We start from the raw sequence: 18,979 nt of genomic DNA, 5'->3' as shown, positions 1-18,979 counted from the left end.
CAGAGGTACATGATTATTTTCCTCTTTTTCTCCATACTGAAGTAATTGACTTCTAGGGATCCTTGTGGCTCTAATTATCTGGTCATCAATGGAGGTGGGGTGGTAGCCTTGGTTTAAAAATGTCTTTTTAAGGTGGGTTAAGTTTTCATCCCTGTCCGTTGGACTGGAACAGATACGATTATATCTAAGGCCCTGGCTGTAAACGATGGACTTTTTAATGTGTTTCGGGTGGAAGCTGTCCCATCTGAGGTATGTGGGACGGTCAATTGGGTTCTGATACACTGATGTCTGGATTGAACCATTTTGGATATTTATGGTGGTATCCAGAAAGTTGATTTCCATTAAGTTGGTGAAATTTATTGAATTTGTCTTGGAATTTTAGAATTTCTTGTTCAGACTCAGTCCAGATTATTAAGATGTCATCAATGTAGCGAAAACAGGCCAGGGGTTTGATGGAGCATGATCCTAGAAAGTCATTTTCCTGTTTCGCCATGAAAAGGTTGGCATACTGGGGTGCCATTTTGGTGCCCATAGCAGTTCCAGTGCGCTGCAGCTATAGCTCCTCACCGAAAGAGAAGAAGTTATATGTGAGGATAAATCTGGTGAGTCTTAATACAGATTCGGAAGGGATCCCATTAGCTTCAGGAAACATTTGGCAGGCAGATAATCCATCTTCATGTGGGATGTTTGAATATAGGGATTCCACATCCATGGTGGCTAAGATGGCACTCTTAGGGAGAGGACCTACTGTAGATAGCTTTCTTAAAAGGTCTGTGGTGTCCTGTAAATAACTGGCTGTCTTCCTTACCAGTGATTTAAAGACATTTTTTACCCACCCTGAGATTATTTCGGTGAGTGTTCCCACCCCAGAGAAGATTGGCCTTCCTAGGTTACCTAGCTTATGAATCTTGGGAAGCACATAGAAAATACCTATCCAGGGATTCTCAGGTATGAAGTCCAGAAGGTATGTGGAATCTGTACACATACCTTTGATGACTCTTTTCAACTCCCTCATATATTTTGGAGTTGGGTCATCATCCAGTTTGGTGTAGTATTGTATGACTGTCAGCTGTCTGTGTGCTTCTTTAATGTAGTCAGTCGTATTCAGAAGGACTATGGCACCACCTTTTATCCGCAAGCTTAATAGTGATCTCCTTGTTGTTCTTCAGGCTGTGAATTGCCCTTCTCTCCTGCACACTGAGTGATCTCCTTGTTGTTCTTCAGGCTACTTTGCTTGAGAATGCTAGAAAAGTTGGTAGGCTTCGAGGTCCGGCAAACCTATTTCCCCTTTCCTCTTATGCTTATGTAGTATTTGTTTTGCAATCCTAGAGGTTTTTTTTATTTCATATAAAACTAAATACTTGTTTTTGCAACTTTAGCATCCAATTTTTTGGAATAATTAAGGGAATTGTGTTAAAAATATATTGATATTTATGAAGAATAATCATTTGATATAATATAATTTTCCTCAGGTGTTATTGGTTTTAGCTATTCCATTAATTTGATCTTGTATGTGGCACGCCCCCTGGGCCGTGTGAGTACTCGGCAGCCGGGCCTCTGCGTACGCCGGTGGGGGATATCACGGTGGCTGGCCCGCTCCATGACCAAGGGCGGTCAGTAAAAAGGGGAATTTATAGGGGATTTGGAAAGTTCGTGACGCCACCTGTGGAATGCGGCAAAAGGGGTGCCGCCGCTGCGGAGCAGTCCTCTGGAGCGGGTGTTACGGCAGCAGGGATGGTGTGGCTCTCCACAGGTAGTGCTAGCTCCAGGGCAGCGTGGGGTGTAATGGAGGATGCTGGGGAGAGCCGGCAGGACGGTCATGGAGGAAAGAGGGACACTCACACGGGAGTAAGCTTCAGTACCTTTACTGGTGATGGTGCAGGCACGGTCCAGGGTACTATGGATGAAGGGTGAACTTTTGGACTCTCCCCAGTGAGCGGGTATAGGGCCTCCTGATCCGTGGCTTTTCTCGCTAAGCTTCTGGCCTGCCTGGAACTAGGCTTAGCTTGGTTACTGTCTCTCTCTCCCTTGCACCTGCTGACCTGGTGGTAGGGCCTTCTCTTTGGAGATCACTCTCCCTGGACGCTGGGGCCTCCGTGACTCCTAGCCCTGGTACTGTAGTCAGCGTTTGGCAAACCTGGGACCTGTAGTCCTCCAGGGGTTCCGGTGGTCCCTACTGGGTGTAAAGAGTCCCTGTAGGCGCGGACCCAGTGTCCGGTATATATCTCTGGGTGAGCCTGGTATGCTCCTCTGCCCCCCTTGCTACTTCTTCCTTCTCCTCTCGCCTTCGGCCCACTCAAGGCCCTCACTAGGCTTCACCTCATGCTGTAGGCCTTGGCTCGCCTAAGCACCGCAGCAGCGTGCTGCTCTTCGCTGCTCTTTGAGCGTCAGCACGCTCTCAGCTCACTCTGAGCTCTGTCCCTCTCTGTGTCTGAGCAGGAACTGGACTCCCTAGCTGCCTAACTCTACCCTCCCTATATATATCCCTATCAGGGCTCCTTCTGTTGGTCTGAGGTGGTAGGTGTGTGAATGTGTGAGGGCCTCTTGTGGAGAAATCCATCCATGCACCCTTCTGGGTTCTGTGGCACCAGTGCGCAGCAGGGCGCCACATATGTCTTTAACTAAGACAAGAACATTATTTTCTATAATTTGACCACTGGATTTGTTAAAATAATTCCTAGATACTTAATCTTATTATCCTCTGCCAAGTGAAAAGTAAATTATTTTTTAATTTGGTTCTGTAATTCTGCATCTAAAAAGCAACATAATATCTTTCACTTATTTGTATTTATCTTGTAGTATGATATATGGGGAAAATGTTCTAATATTTTTTTGGTTTTGTGCAGGAAGACAATTGGATCTGTTACTGTGACTACTGAGAACTTGCTGAAACGCCTTTAATAGAACCATTTCCACCAGAGGTTCCATAATGATAGTGAATAATAAAGGGGGAAAGGGGCAGCCCTGCCTTGTACCGTTTGTTATTTTAAAGTATTTTGAAAAATGATTGCTATTTAAAATAGAAGCAGAGAGACAAGAATATAATGCACTAATTGATTTGGATATTGTTCCTTCAAAACCAAATTTATTTAAGGTTTTGAATATATAGTTTCCAGTTTATGCGGTCAAATGTCTTTTCCACACCTAGACACAAATACTGCAGGTGTTTTATTTATTTCTACCGCTGATATGAGATAAATCATTCTCCTGGTGCCATCCGTGTTTCTGCCAGCTACAAAACCTACTTGGTCAGAATGTATAATCTCCGGTAAAATTTTTATTATCCTATGAGCCAATATCTTAGCATACATTTTTACGTCACAATTTAATAGTGAAATAGGTCTATATCTATTAATAAAAGAAGGGTTAACTACCTTTTTAGGATTACTTTGATTATGGCTTTGATCATTTCTTCAGGGAATGCCCCTAGATATGGTGATATGGTATGTGATTAATTACATCTGCGAAACAGGATGAAAGAAGATTTCCAAAAACTATATAGTATTCATTGTTAATGACGCGACCCCTGGGCCGTGTGTGTGTGGGGATACCCGGAACCGGACCTCTTGTGGATGCTGGGGGTTGTAGTCTCCCTGTCAGCGATCCGGTCCGTGCCCAGAGCGGTCAACCCAAATGGCAGTCTATTTATAGGGTTTTGTGATATTAAATGTCTGACTACGCCACCCGTTGATTGCGGTCAGAGTGAACCGCCGCTGCAGGGCAGACCGCTGAGGCTGGTGTTGTGAGTGCAGCAGAGGATAGTATAACTCCCCACGGGAGGAGTATAGCCTCAGGGCAGCAAGTGTGGATGTTGGGGGTTATGGTGCGCGGGTGCAGCAGTACCGACACAGAGTCCTGTAATGCAGTCCAGGGTGTTTACTCACAGTTCTTTATCCACGTTACTACAGCTGGTCATAATATCCCACGTCGTACTGTGCTCACCAGGTGAGGGGCTCGGCCTACTCCCAGATAACTTTGGAGCGTTTCACAGGACCCCCTTTGTGTGTCCTTTCTCTGGCTTGTCATACCCCGCCAGTGACCTCGCTTCTGTCCGGCTGCCTCGGGCCTTCTCTGGTAGACCTTGGCGCCAGTTTCCCTGACCCTATATGGTGCCTTCCTAGCGGGTGTAGCGAGGGGCTGCGCCTTGTAAAATGTCACAGCCTCCGGTTTCTAGCTGAGGGTAGTTCCCCGCCTCCACTAGCTTCGGGGACCGGTCTCCCCCTTTGGCCTGACTCCCCTACGCAGGTAGATTCGGGCGTGCGGTGGTGACTCGCCGGTCCACACCCCTGGGGTCCCTTCGGTCCTCGTTCCTGGAGCCTCCTCCACTCCTCTTCCTTCCTTCTCCTTCCTCCAGGCTCCGGCCTTACTCTCAGGCCTGCCTACAGAGCAGAGCCCATGCAGAGCCTCTGCTCCCACCTCCTGCTCCCTCTTCTTCTCTGTCTGAACTTCCTCACTCTACACTGTCTCTAAGATGGCTCCCACCTTTTATACCTCCCTCTAGGTGCACCCAGGAACTGCCCTCTCCCTCCTATGCACTACAGGGTCCCCCCTTCCTCGGTGTTCCCTCCCCCCACTCCAGCCAGGGAGAGGGACGGTCGCCCTGCCCCCCGGAAATGTGGTGTAATGCATGCAGGTGTCGGGGTCCTGATCCACACTCCATCCTTACCTGGAAGTGAGATATCGCACATCTGGTTGAGATGCAATACCTCTGTAGCGACCGAACCCTCAGGGCGCTACATTAAATCCATCCAGACCTGGAGCTTTTCATTTTTTTTAATTTTAATATAATTAGTCTGACACTGATATGATATTTAACCCTCATTATTATAATTTAATTTATTCACAAATAAAGTTTTACTCCGTGAAGCTGGAGTAAAATTCTGCTTCATACTGGCATGGTAGAGCTGAAAACTGACACATGTGCAGAGTATTTGCTCATATATGGGTGGAGAAATAAACTTTGGTCTTCCCAGTCTGTTCTAGTCCTATTGACCCAGAATTGAGCTTGGGATCTACTAAAATTGACAGATTTGGATCAATCAATAAGCCAGGGCTGAGCTTATTGTAGATTGACTTGAGCATTTTGATGTTCTTAAATGCTCAATGGTCACTTGATCCTTTGTTAGCATATTGTGAAGGCATTTTTCAGGGTAATTTTTGTAAGGTATACGCTGCTACAATTGAATAATACATAGAACTTTAGAAAGCTATTTGTAGGTCACAAATAGAGATGAGTGAACCTTTAAATGTTCGGTTCATTCCAGTTCGGCGAACTTCCTGATATTATCCGAGTAATTTGTCGAATAATTCGCCTAACATACCAAACACCATTGGATTTAATGGGACGCAAAACCAAACGCATACAGAACACCTTCAAACGGGCACAAAAGCTGCCAAAACAGATCAAATTAGGGGTAGACACCAGAAAAGTAGCATCAATTGACCCACAGTACAAATTTTATAATGGCACAGCAGCAATCAGTTATGGGCCATGCATGAGGTATCAGGGTCTGGGCCAGCATTTGCAGCTTTGAATTGAACTTCAAATTAAGATGAAGTGGGTGAGGGATTGGTGTAGGTTACGTCTGCTGTGCTGAGAGCTCTGATCCATATTCAACAGCTCAACCTGGTTTTTATGCTCAGCCACACTCAGATGGCAGAAAAATCAGTTTCATAGATTAGTATAAAAATAGTTTATTTTTACTCTGAACGAGCTCTGCATACAGCTGAATTTCACCACCACAAAATGATAAACTGAGATATGGTATGCTGAATCATGTTAGTAACAGAAAAAAATAGATTTTTTTACTCTGAAAGAGCTCTGCATACAACTTAATTTCATAGCCTCAAAATGAAAAACTGAGATATGGCAGGCTGTATCACATTAATAACAGAAAATAATAGATGTTTTTACTATGAACTATCTCTGCATACAGCTGAATTTCACCGCCACAAAATGACAAACTGAGATATGGCGTGCTGCATCATGTTAGTAATAGTGATGAGCGAGCACTAAAATGCTCGGGTGCTCGTTGCACGGGTCGAGCAAATTGGCATTTTTGTACTTTTGCATTGCTTTCAACGGTGAAAAATACATTCACCAGTAAATGTAGTTTTAACATTTTATTACCTTATCTGGCCATGTGGTGTCTGAGATATGATCAGACACATCCTGTTTCATTTATGATGGAGGGACTCTGAAAGTCACAAAGCCTATTTTTACAAGGCCATCAGGCAGCCCTTACTACTGTTAAACAGCCAGCAGTCGGCCCTCACTATTGTTAGAGGGCCATCAGCCGGCTATGCTTTGCTGTTCCCATTATTAAGAAGTGGGTCTCCTATACTGTTATTGCGTATGCAGTCACTGCAAGGGCTGTCAAAAATTAGGACACACTCCAATACCCCTTTGAAGAGATGTACAGGAGGGCCTCCAAAATAAAAATGTTCCAATTATAAAGAAGTGGGTCTCCTAAACTGTTATTGCGTATGCAAGGAGTGGCTGGGCTGCCAAAAATTTGGATGTACTCCATTACCCTTTGAAGAAATGTAGAGGAGGTCCTCATTAAAAAAAATTGTTCCCATTATTAAGGAGTGGGTCTCCTATAGTGGTAATGCCCATGCAGTGACTGCAAGGGCTGCCAAAAATTAGGACGCACTCCAATACCCCTTTGAAGAGACGTAGAGGAGGTCCTCATTCAAAAAATTGTTCCCATTATTAAGAAGTGGGTCTCCTATACTATTATTGCGTATGCAGTGAGTGGCAGGGCTGCCAAAAATTTGGATGCCCTCCAATACCCCTTTGAAGAGACATAGAGGAGGGCCTCAGTAAAAAAAAATGTTCCCATTATAAAGGAACGGGTCTCCTATACTGTTCTTAGGTATGCAGTGAGTGGCTGGGCTGCCAAAAATTTGAATGCACTTCAATACCCCTTTGAAGAGACGTAGAAGAGGGCCTCATTAAAAAAATTGTTCCCATTATTAAGGAGTGGGTCTCCTATAGTGGTAATGCCCATAGGGCTGAAAAACATTTACTACTGAGGAGTATGCATGAACATATTGTATAACATACAGAATGTTAGAGGAAGACCTCTAAAAGAAATTCCTATGGTGGGCATCATAAGCACCTTTAAAAAAATTATGTGTGTGTTGCATGATGGTCACCCTGTTGATATGGTGGTGGAGGATCAGGAGAAGGAGAAGGAGGAGGGTGACATAAAATAGACTAAATCAGGAAGTGTATACCCATGTCTGGGTGTGAAGAGGTGCATGGTAATAGACCCCCACAAAAAAAAACACTCGATTTGACTTTATGTTCAAATGTTTATGTTCAGCTGAATTTCACCACCACAAAATGATAAACTGAGATATGGTGTGCTGAATCTTGTTAGCAACAGAAAAAATAGATTTTTTTTACTCTGAACGAGCTCTGCATACAGCTGAATTTCATCACCACAAAATGACAAACTGAGATATGGAATGCTGGATCACGTTAGTATCAGGAAAAATTAGATTTTTAAAGGTGTACTTGTGCATGGAGTACAATAGAAGCTGTGCACAACAGAGTTCTATGCTGAAATGTGCTCTGCTGTCTTTGGAGCTCACTAATGGCACAAAAAAAACCTGCTGGAAGGTCGATTTCACAGCCACACATGACCCTAACTATCTAAACTATCGAACTTAGAAGCAACTGCCTAGCTAACTAAAATCGCTCAGTATCCAGAAGCAGACCAGGAGTAGCCTCTCTGACCTGTTATACTCACAAAATGGCGCTAAAAGAACATGTCTGCTCTTTATGTAGAGAGGGACATGTGACTTCAGCAGCCAATGGCACAAGCCCTTGTGTCTGGACATCGTGGATTTTTTGGATTCTTTACCTGCTCCAGTCAGGCTGAGTGAGAGCCGGTCAGCTGTAACAGAATGCATGCTGTGTTTGTTTCACCGGGCACACCATGTTTCACCGGGCACACCACACATTTCTCAATCCACCGTAACATCTGCACATGCACCTCACTCACAGTCAGTAGCTTGTCCGTTTCACCGTACTCCGTCCTCTCTCAGCACCGCAGCCAGCCCTCGGTCCCGCATTTGTGGTCATGTAAAAGATTGTTTCCTCCCACACATGACAAAGCTAGAGGTTGAAATCCACCATCTCCAATCTGTTTGCCATGAAAATGGTGGTATCAGCCCCTAATTTTTTAAACTGTGAACACTCCAGTATGGCTGCTTTTTTACTGAGGAAGTAACCAGAGAACCTGAAGGAAACCCCCGCAAACATGGGAGAACATACAAACTACTTGCTGATGTTGTCCTCTATCATCATAAAGGAGTTAGCTCGTTGTCCGGAGACCCACCACCGCTGCTGTCTACCTTGTGAACATTGTGTTGAAGCTTGCAAGGTGTCATGGGTTTACCGTGACAGAGAGGAGCCAGAAGACCGCAGCATCTGAATCCTCCCACTCCTGCAGTCATTAAAAAGAAGCCTTTTGCCTTCATATTAATCGGTGCAGGGGTTAATCTGCTCAGTTGTGAACTCCTGGAAGCTTAACGTGATTTAACCTCTCAACAGATTTGTCCCGTTCATCTCCCCTACTGTGATAACGCTGTACCCAAACACATCAGACTGTCGCCTACCGTAGAAACATTTAAAACAAAGCTGAAGACCCACTTCTTGTGACAAGCGTACAATCTGCGGGAACCCTCGCTCCAGCATACCGTTGCACGACTAGCTGTACCTTGACCTACTGTATCCTCACCCTTCCCTTGTAGATTGTTTGGGCGCCCTCGCGGGCAGGGTCCTCTCTCCTATTGTACCAGTCGGTGACCCCTTTTGACATGTAAAGCGCCACGGAATAAATGTCGCTGAAATAGTACTAATAATTATAATGCCAGTACTCTAAGTCAATTGATTGCACTTTCCAGGTGTCTACCCCTAATTTGATGTGTTTTTGGCAGCTTTTGGGCCGGTTTTAAGATGTTGTGTATGCTTTTTTTTTGTCCCCCTATTCTGTCCTCACACGATAGCACGGTGTGCAGTGAGACATATAGCTAAACCCCCTGTCTTCTTTAAGAAAAAGAGAGGCTGTGAACTTGTAACCTTCTTTTATTGAATGTAGATTTGACAGGAAAGGGTGAAACTATAGGATGTAATAACAAGGTATTCAGAACATATACTGTACAATACATAGATACAGATAATCTGCAATACAGTGTAACATGAGGTAATACAAACTGATGACACCTACTTAATACATCAACATACTTCTAATGTGCATTGTACCTCTTACACTGCATACTAACACATAGATAGTAACTTACCAACTATGCTTAGGACAGGCTGTTTGAGGAGCATAAGACAGGAGATGAGTGGTCTGATACCTCTTCAAGAGAATGCAGGAAATGGCTGCTGGTATTTCTGCAGTGTCATAATATCAAGTCCACAATGCATTGCAATATTCCCAGAATGCCTCAGAAACTCCCAAAATACATTGCAAACTGAAACTAAAATGTTAACATTAAATGGTCAGCAGATGGTGCTGTTACCAAACAAACAAAGTTCAATACATGAGAATGTGTAATGAACATAAACATGTATTTCAATAGCCTGGCTTTATTGTCAGGACAGGACACTCCCCGTTTGACGTCAACCGACGTCACTATTGAGTTTATCAGACGAGAACAAGAGGACGAGTTCCCCTACTGGCCTGAGGAACAATTTTGCCTCGCCTTGTTTCCCTGTTTTAACTTCAACTTTACGCACAACTCCGTCTTTACTCGGGAATGTTTGGGTAATGAGACCTAATGGCCATTCATTTCTTCGAGACTGACAGTCCTTCATTAGTACTACATTGCCGGGCTGGAGGTTAGGCTTGCTGGTTTGCCACTTTCTCCTCGGTTGCAGAGTAGGAAGGTACTGTTTCCTCCACTTGTTCCAAAAGGCGTTGAGAGATTCTGTACTTGTCTCCATTGACTCTTGTAACAGTCTTTAACATTAAATTCTCTGGGTGGAGAGCAATTAGGTTCGGTCTTTTGGGTAAGCAACATGGCTAGGGTAAGAACAGTTGGGTCATCAGGATCATTGGACATCGGAGTTAATGGTCTGGCATTTATGATGGCCGACACTTCTGCCATGAAGGTAAAGAAATGGTCCTTCATCTCTGGTTTATTACGGAAGCTGTGCCTGAGGGAGATAAATCATTTATAAACTTGTTCTCTGTTGTTAGGCATGCGTTATCTTCGAGGCTTGAAGGGTAGGGGTGCAATTCAGCACTTATTTTCGTCCAGCACCATTCCTTGCTCCATCATCTCTAGGAACAGTCTATCTTCAAACGACATTGCTGTACGATTGTCTTCTTTCGTTTTGCGGAAGACTGTACACCCAAGGTAATCTTGGTCGCCATCCCAAATGCAATCATTATAGGCACGACTTCCTAGGATACTAGGTGCTGAAGTGCCTTGCGGTAGTTCTTTTATGAAGAAGTGATTTTCACACGGTTGAAGGAGAGATGGACGTCCATTCTCAAGCGTACTGGTAAGCATGCTGTTGACCGTTGTTGGATTGTGTGCACCTCCTAAACAGACTTCTCCTACGATGACCCATCCTAGGTCAAGTCTCTGGGCATATGGAGCATTGTGAGTGCCATTGATCTGCTGTCTAACCTTGTGGATTTGTAGGATATCTCTCCCAAGGAGTAAGACTATCTGAGCCTCTGAATCAAGGTTGGGGATCAGGCATTCTATACGCTTCAGATGAGGATGATGCGATGCTACTTGAGGCGTAGGTATTTCAGACCTGTTGTCGGGAATCTGATTACATTCCAGTATGGTTGGCAAGGGCAGACACATTTTGCCATCTAAAGACTGGACTACGTAACCTGTTGCTCTTCTACCAGCTGTCTCTACAATACCGGCACAAGTCTTCAGAGAGTAGGGGGCACTGGGTCCTCTGACGATAAAGCTATCAAAGAAGGCAGACTTTGCTAACGACTTGTTACTCTGATCGTCTAAAATTGCGTATACTTTGACGGCTTTGTCTTTTCTGTTTGCTGGGTAAAATCAAACTAAGGAAATTTTAGAGCAGGACTTGCCTCCTATAAGGTTTCCGCTAACTCCTGTACACTTAGAAGTAATTGCTGGAGCATCGGTATTCGTTTCCTTTACCTCCCGCTATGCTCTTGGACTTGGGGCAGAGTCCCCGTTGGTGGTCCAGGGTGTAGAGCTATGTTATGTCCAGCGCTGTCACATTCGACACACTTTGCACTAACCTCACAGTCCCTGGCGAAGTGGGATGTTGAAGAACAGCATTTGTAGCAGATGTGATTCTCCTTCAGGAAGGCCTTCCGTTTTTCCAATGGCTTTTCTCTGAAAGCTCTGCACTTAAGTAAGAAATGTGGCTTCTTGTGTAGGGGACACTGTCTGCTTGGGTCCTTGGATTTATCTTCTCCTTGACGGGAACTGAACTCTTTGTGAACAGAACCTGTGGAGGAAACGTTAGTTTTGTGGACCTCTATAGTCGCTCTATGAGGTTTACTTACAGAGGTACCGGCACATGACAGCGTGAAATCAAAGCTATGATCATTCCTAATTCTTGCTTGTTCAGAGACAAAATCTACAAACACATTGAATGGAGGAAATGGCACATTGTTAATTTGTTTATACCTAGAACCATGCATAAGCCACTTGTCTTGCAAGTTGTATGGGAGCTTTTGAACTATGGGGTTCACACCTCTAGCAGTGTCAAGAAATGTCTACCCCATAAGATCCCCTTGTGTTTTTGCTACATACAACTCCATTAGCAAGTCAGTTAACTCTCTAAGCTTTGAATAGTCCTTGCTAGCTATTTTAGGAAAGTCTTATACTTTCTTAAGCAAGGCACTTTCTATAACCTCTACGGAGCCGTAGAATTCATCAAGTCTATTCCAAATTCTTTTGAGTCCGACATCTGGACAATTTACATCAATGTCTCTGATTCTCTTTGCGTGCTCGGCAGACTCACTTCCTATCCATTTTACCAGGAGATCCATTTCTTCGCTAATTGATAGACCTATGTCTCTGATGGCGTTTTGGAAGGAGGCTCGCCACGCTCTGTAATTTTCAGCGCAATCACTGAACTTTACAAGTCCCTTAGTGACCAACTCACGTCGAGCAAGGAACTTGGCAAAATCTATTGTAGATCGGTTGGCGTTGGTACCCGTTGATGGTGTGTTGTCAGAGTGCATGTGTGCTGTGCGGTCATACCTGTTAGACGTCTCTGGTTTAGTCCAACTGGTGTAGTACCTTTCTGAGGCAAAGGGAGTCTCTCTAAGTTGGGGCCGATTCTGGATCCTCTGCTCTGGAGAAAGATTATTGTATTCAGTCTTAACCCTATATGTACTCTCTTGTCCATGACAGGGCAACTGATAGCTGGCTTTCTGGTGGTCCGGATAATCGGGCTGGCTTGTCTTGTTGACAAAATGTACTCCCTCCGGCTTTAGGTCTGGGTGGCCGTCTGCTTTGGAATGTTGCTGGACGTACTCTGAAGTGCGCTGCAATGAATCGTGAGGGTCTTGCTGTGGACCTAATACACTGCTGCGTCCGCTGTGTTCGCTGTCAAAAGATATGGCATCCTCTAACGCTTCAGCTTCTGCTATGGCTGCTGCAGTTTCTTTCTCGATAGCAAGCCTCTCCAACGTTGCTTCTAAGCCTGCCTTTTCTATTGCTCTTTGTGCATCCAGGGATGCTCGTTCTGCCTCCAGGGAAGCTTGTTGGCGTGCTCTTTCTGCATCCAGGGATGCTCGCTCTGCCTCCGGGGAAGCTTTTTGGCGTGCTCTTTCTGCCTCCAGGGATGCTCGCTATAGTTTCAGTTGGATCTCTTCCTCAGCAAAGGCGGCTCGTGCTTTCGCTGCTTCTGCTTTTGCGTGGGCGATGGCGGCGGCATTGCTGATGGATGATGCCTTTGAGGAACCAACTCGTGATCTCGTCTTGGTAGAGGATGATTGTCATTCAGACATGATGTGACCGTTAGTAGACAGCTGCGATATCCGTTGTGGGCTCCACGTGGATAATGGCGGGCTTCATATAGTCAGATCATCTGAGCTTATTCTTAGCAGTTGTCTCACTATTCTGTTCTCACACGATAGCACGGTGTGCAGTGAGACATATAGCTAAACCCCTGTCTTCTTTAAGAAAAAGAGAGGCTGTGAACTTGTAACCTTCTTTTATTGATTGTAGATTTGACAGGAAAGGGTGAAACTATAGGATGTAATAACAAGGTATTCAGAACATATACTGTACAATACATAGATACAGGTAATCTACAATACAGTGTAACATGAGGTAATACAAACTGATGACACCTATTTAATACATCAACATACTTCTAATGTGCATTGTACCTCTTACACTGCATACTAACACATAGATAGTAACTTACCAACTATGCTTAGGACAGGCTGTTTGAGGAGCATAAGACAGGAGATGAGTGGTCTGATACCTCTTCAAGAGAATGCAGGAAATGGCTGCTGGTATTTCTGCAGTGTCATAATATCAAGTCCACAATGCATTGCAATATTCCCAGAATGCCTCAGAAACTCCCAAAATACATTGCAAACTGAAACTAAAACGTTTACATTAAATGGTCAGCAGATGGTGCTGTTACCAAACAAACAAAGTTCAATACATGAGAATGTGTAATGAACATAAACATGTATTTCAATAGCCTGGCTTTATTGTCAGGACAGGACACCCCCCATTGAATCTTATGGCGTTTGGTAACGTTCGACGATCATTCGATGAATAAATTGGCGAATGTTGCAAATTCGACGATGGTAATCTGAATCGAATATTGAAACATTTGCTCATCTCTAGTTACAAACAGAAGAGAACTGCAAGGTTGAAGGGTGGTCAAAATGCAGGCTGAAATCAGTCAACAGGATTACCAACAGGCTAAACAAGGGCTGAAAATACAAGATTGAGCCAGAATAAAATTAACTTTAACTGGCAGTGACTTGCAGGATTTCAGCAGCTTAAATAGTTAGCAGCCTTTTCCAAACAAAACATCATGGAGAAAACATTAAAATAAGTTACAGCCTGGACAGTACTAGAAGTCCCAGAGAACACAGGACTAGCGTTGTCACCTCATGTCATCTATAACGAAGGCGTGGCACCACCTGGCGACAGATGCAGACGCAGGAAGGACAGGATCTGACACAGATTTCACAAGGAGAAACTACAAGAATTAGAAAATACCTAGGCTAGATTTCTTTATCATTTCATTTTTTTATTTTCTACCAATAAGCATTTTTAAAAATAGTGACGTGAAATTCTATCTGCAAATGTTAGTGTCTTTTAGGACTAATACATATGTGATTGATATCAGGAGGGTGCTCTGAATCTGAGTAATGAGTACATTGAACTGGAGATTGCAGTCTAATAGATGTTCCTTATTATGGGACTAAAGTTTTCCCATGAATTGTACTTATCTATTATGCAAACTCAATGCATGTCAGGTTGCCACGTATTCCCAAATCATCCATATTAATAGTATATATTAACCCATTTACATTTTTTTTCTGTTTTACCAAATTGTGTCCATGGATCCACCAATATTACATTGTACTTAGAATTTATGATTAACTTGAAATAATAGTATTCAAACTTATTTAATAACTATGTATTAATTTTATAAAGCATGTTTTGAACATTTACGGACATTACCTTTCAACTCTTGTTCAACCCTTGGTCAAATTCTAAATTACATTTAAATACATTGTTTGCACAATTATTAGGCAATTTGTATTTTTGATAATTCATTTTATTATTGAACAACTATAGAGCTGTTGGTCAATCCAAAAGGTTAACAAACCCAAACCTGAATATTTAAGAAATGAAAAATTAGGCTTTCCCTTTCTTAGGAGAATGTCTATGTGTTCAGAATTATTGGGAAATTATTAGTGTGCAGAGTTATTATGCAGATAAATGAAAAACATTAATTTTCCCATCTCAATTGTTTATTTTCATCTGATAAAGTGAGAATAATATCCAAAAAACTCAAAATGTACAAAAATGCATTTCTGACATTAAAAGAAAATATCAGTGACCAATACAGCTACCCTTCTTTTTACTAACAGTCGTAAGCTTTCTATACATGGAGTCTGCCAGTTTTTTAATCTGTTTACAATCAATTATTTGGGCAGCACCAACCACAGCCTCCCAGACACTGTTCAAACAGGTTTACTGTTTTCCTTCACTGTAAATCTCCCATTTAAGAAGGGCCAACAAGTTCTAAATGGGGTTTAGATCAGGTGAAGAAGGGGGCCATGCCATTTTTCTTTCATCTTTAAGGCCTTTACTGGCAGATAAGCAGTGGAGTATTCGATGCATGTGATGAAGCATTGCCCTGCATAAAAATCATGTTTTTCTTGTAAGATGCAGACTTATTCCTGTACCACTGCTTGAAGAAAGTGTCTTCTAAAAACTGGCAGTAGGTTTGGGAGTTGATTTTGAGTCCATCTTCAGCATGTAAAGGTCCAACTAGCTCTTCTTTAATAATACCAGCTCATAGCAGTACCCCACCTCCACCTTGCTGGCATCTGAGTCGAAGTGGAGGTTTGTGCACATTACTGATCCAGCCACGGGCCCATCTATCTGGCCTGTCAAGAGTCAGTCTCATTGCATCAGTCCATAAAACCTTTAAAAAAATCTGTCTTCAGATACTTCTTGGCGTTTTATTTTCTTATATGTTTTTTGCAACCCTGTTGACTATTTGCAGCAAAACTTTTGATGGTTCTGTGATCACACTCCAGTATCTTAGCAATTTCAAGAGTGTTGGTTCCCCCTGTAAGATTTTTAACAATTACATTTTTTTTGGTCCGTTTTGCCTGAGGAAAATAAGCTGCCGAATAATTCTGCATGCCTTGATGAAGGGTCCTGATGTCCTTAGGCTACATTCTCCCTCATTACACAAATACTCATCACTTGACCTACTTCATCCAATAAGTATTCAAATTTATACAGCTTGGAATTGCAAAATATGCATAAAAATTATATGGTCAAAATATGAATTTTCCTAATAACTGTACACTCCGTATAGGTCTGAAATATATTGTCATATTTTTATGAAAGTGAACCTATCTCGTGATTCATGCTGACCAAACCATAGGCACCATTAATCAGAGCCTGCCTGCATCATTGTGGCTAAGTGTATCTTTCTCTGAAACGCTCTGGTGTTTTAGATGAAATATAGTTAGAAGATTCAATCCGGGACAATAACCAAAGATGGGACTAGTCCGATTCTGCCCCCAAACCTGCTTCTCCCAGCCCACTTCAAGTAATTGAAGATCTCCCCCTTAGCTAGTCTCGCCTTCAACTATGGTCCCTGGCTAAATCTTTAAATACCACAAATATGATATTTATTAATAAATGAATTTTTTTAATTATGTTCAGTGTATTTTTAGTGTTTTTATTTTTCAACAACATTTTAATTGTATTATTAGTTTTTTTTTTATTGTTTTACATTCCGTTTTATTTTTTTAACTGTATTTCACTGTCAATATACCACATAAAACAATCCATTTGGTAAAAATTCAAAAAATCTAACAATTCTGCCTTCCACTTATTATTTCCAACGTGGCTACATAAGAAATTAAGATACAACTGACAAACAATCCCATTCTACCCAGGCATCCTTCCTAATAGTTCCTAGCATTTACTTCTGAACATTGGAAATTTGGCACCGTTCAGCAAGCTATGTATAAATTAATTGTTTTCAAGACCAGGGGGATAAATTGCTGTATTTTAATTATTGCTGTGCATAATTAAGTCATTTTTGCATTGCAGCCAAATTGCCCCTTTAGTGAATCGATAGTAAATTAGCCATATTTAAGTTTTGAGCACAGCCATAATAAAATATTACATAGCTGTGGTAAATTTGACATGATGTTTCTCGTGTCAAACAAATTTATTTGTTAAGCCTTTCACAGTATGTCCTTAGTAGAATCTATTAGCATCAAACTAACAGTTGCCATGGCAACGCATCAAGTTAATTCAGCTGTAAAAGCCTTCAGAAAAGCACAGCTTGAGATAATGTGCTAAGTTACCGACATTACTCACAGAATATCTAGTGTATGGTGTCGTTTTTCTACATCACACATAGTATAAATGTTGTCTAAGTAGGTTCATTGTGCTTAGACATATGTGGTACTGTAATAATCCCATTCACTGTAAGAATACCTCCCAACTTTTTAAGAATCGAATGAGGGGCAAATTTTAACCATGCCTCTGGCACACCCCACTCCATGCCCATTTACCATTTCTTTTGACCCTGGCAGGAGGAGATGTCAGAGGGGTGGTGGTAGTGAGAGACACTAAGCAAACACCCAAGACTGCAGGGCGCAGACCCAAATCTGGGACTGTCTGCTGTATTCGGGACAGTACTGACTAGAGATAAGTGGATCAATTCCCTGGACTCTGCTCCTGCATCCAAGTCAGTGGTACCTGGCGGCTAAAGGGAGGCTGCGTCTCTCTTATCTTCCGGCATCACTGGCGCGGATTTTGATCGCTCAGGGCTGGCATGACGTCATCTGTGCGTCCTGCTCATCTCTAGTTGGAACCTATGGATTTATTTTTTTTGTTCATTCATTCACAGTCAGAGCAGCTAGAACTTTTTCATCTGTATGTACGTAGTTTGACTATACGACATCTGGCTTTTTTTTGTGTCTGTAAGGCCGTGTTCACACATTGCATAAAAACTGTGTCTTTTGTTATCAATAGGTGTCCGCACCAAACTACACAATAACCATCTTCTCTGATTATCTTTGCTGCATTTTTTATGCCTTTTCCCCCTTATTTGATTTGTTTTTAGTGCAGATGTGAAGCTGTGTTTTTAAGTACTTTTTATAGTACAGAACAGTTTTGACACTTTAGGACCGCTCACAACTGCGATCCTGGTTGTCTTAGGATTCGCGGAATAGATGTGATCCATATGGGAGCTTGGGGGGGTAATGTTAGGAAAGTCTTGGCACAAGTTGAAGCCAAATGGATCGTAATGCTGGGGACTTTATCACCTGGTGGCTTAAATGAATCTCTGTCATTCTCTTCTTTTCTCTAGCCCGGTTTCTGCCAACATTGCCAACATCCTCTGTCGTTCCCTAAATGCAGTGGCACGTTGGTTTTAATTGTTGTGTCTTTTTATTGTTTTTAATAAATGTTATTTTTTTCAGTTTTTACCCAAGTACGCTATCAATAGTGATCCCCTCTACCTAGTATTATGGTACACTAGGATGCGCTCATGGCTGGGCGCGTGTCTGGCTGTCTCCATGGTACCAGTGGGTGCGTGGACGCTCTGGCACTTCCTGTGCTGTGCAACCGCACGTGCGCACTGGTCCCTGATGGCTGTGACTGGTACTCGGAGCGGGGGTTAGCCGCGCATGCACCGCTTCACAGCACCAAGTCTTCTTCCCAGGTGATCGGTCACGTGAGGCCAAACGTGACCGACACAATGGGGTTTAAAGAGGCCTTCTCCTCCATTATCCCTCACTTCCCCTTGAGAAAGCAGCTATTGGTAGCCGCAAAAAGCGCGTCGGGGCACGCCACTGCACCTCTGTACCACTGGCTCTTATCCGACCCCTAAACCTGGTAAGAACGATCAACTGTCTGAGTATACCCTAAAACCTGGACCATATTAGATATGGAGTACACTTGATAAATATCAATTATTTCCAGCAAAAGTGGTTACTCTTCGCACTCATTAGCATGATCTGCCTGCACTGCAATTTTTACTTTTATTTTGCAGCACTGTTTATTCTTGCAATCAATTGTTAATGCATTTGGTCTAGTCCCTCATTATTTATATGACACATAGCACTGAAAATTGATCTTAATATAGGACTAGTCCAACTGTTTGCTCTAAATTTATTTGTGCTGAATTTCTTGTGTTTTACTACACTGTGCATGGATATAATATATTGATGTAAATAGGTGACCGAAACGCCAGTGGTCATTGCTG

This window comes from Phyllobates terribilis, unplaced genomic scaffold (assembly GCF_046119375.1).
Source record: "Phyllobates terribilis strain yellow unplaced genomic scaffold, ASM4611937v1 Scaffold_4__5_contigs__length_816908805, whole genome shotgun sequence".
NCBI classification, from domain to species: domain Eukaryota; kingdom Metazoa; phylum Chordata; class Amphibia; order Anura; family Dendrobatidae; genus Phyllobates; species Phyllobates terribilis.
Note: the sequence above shows the minus strand (reverse complement) of the source record.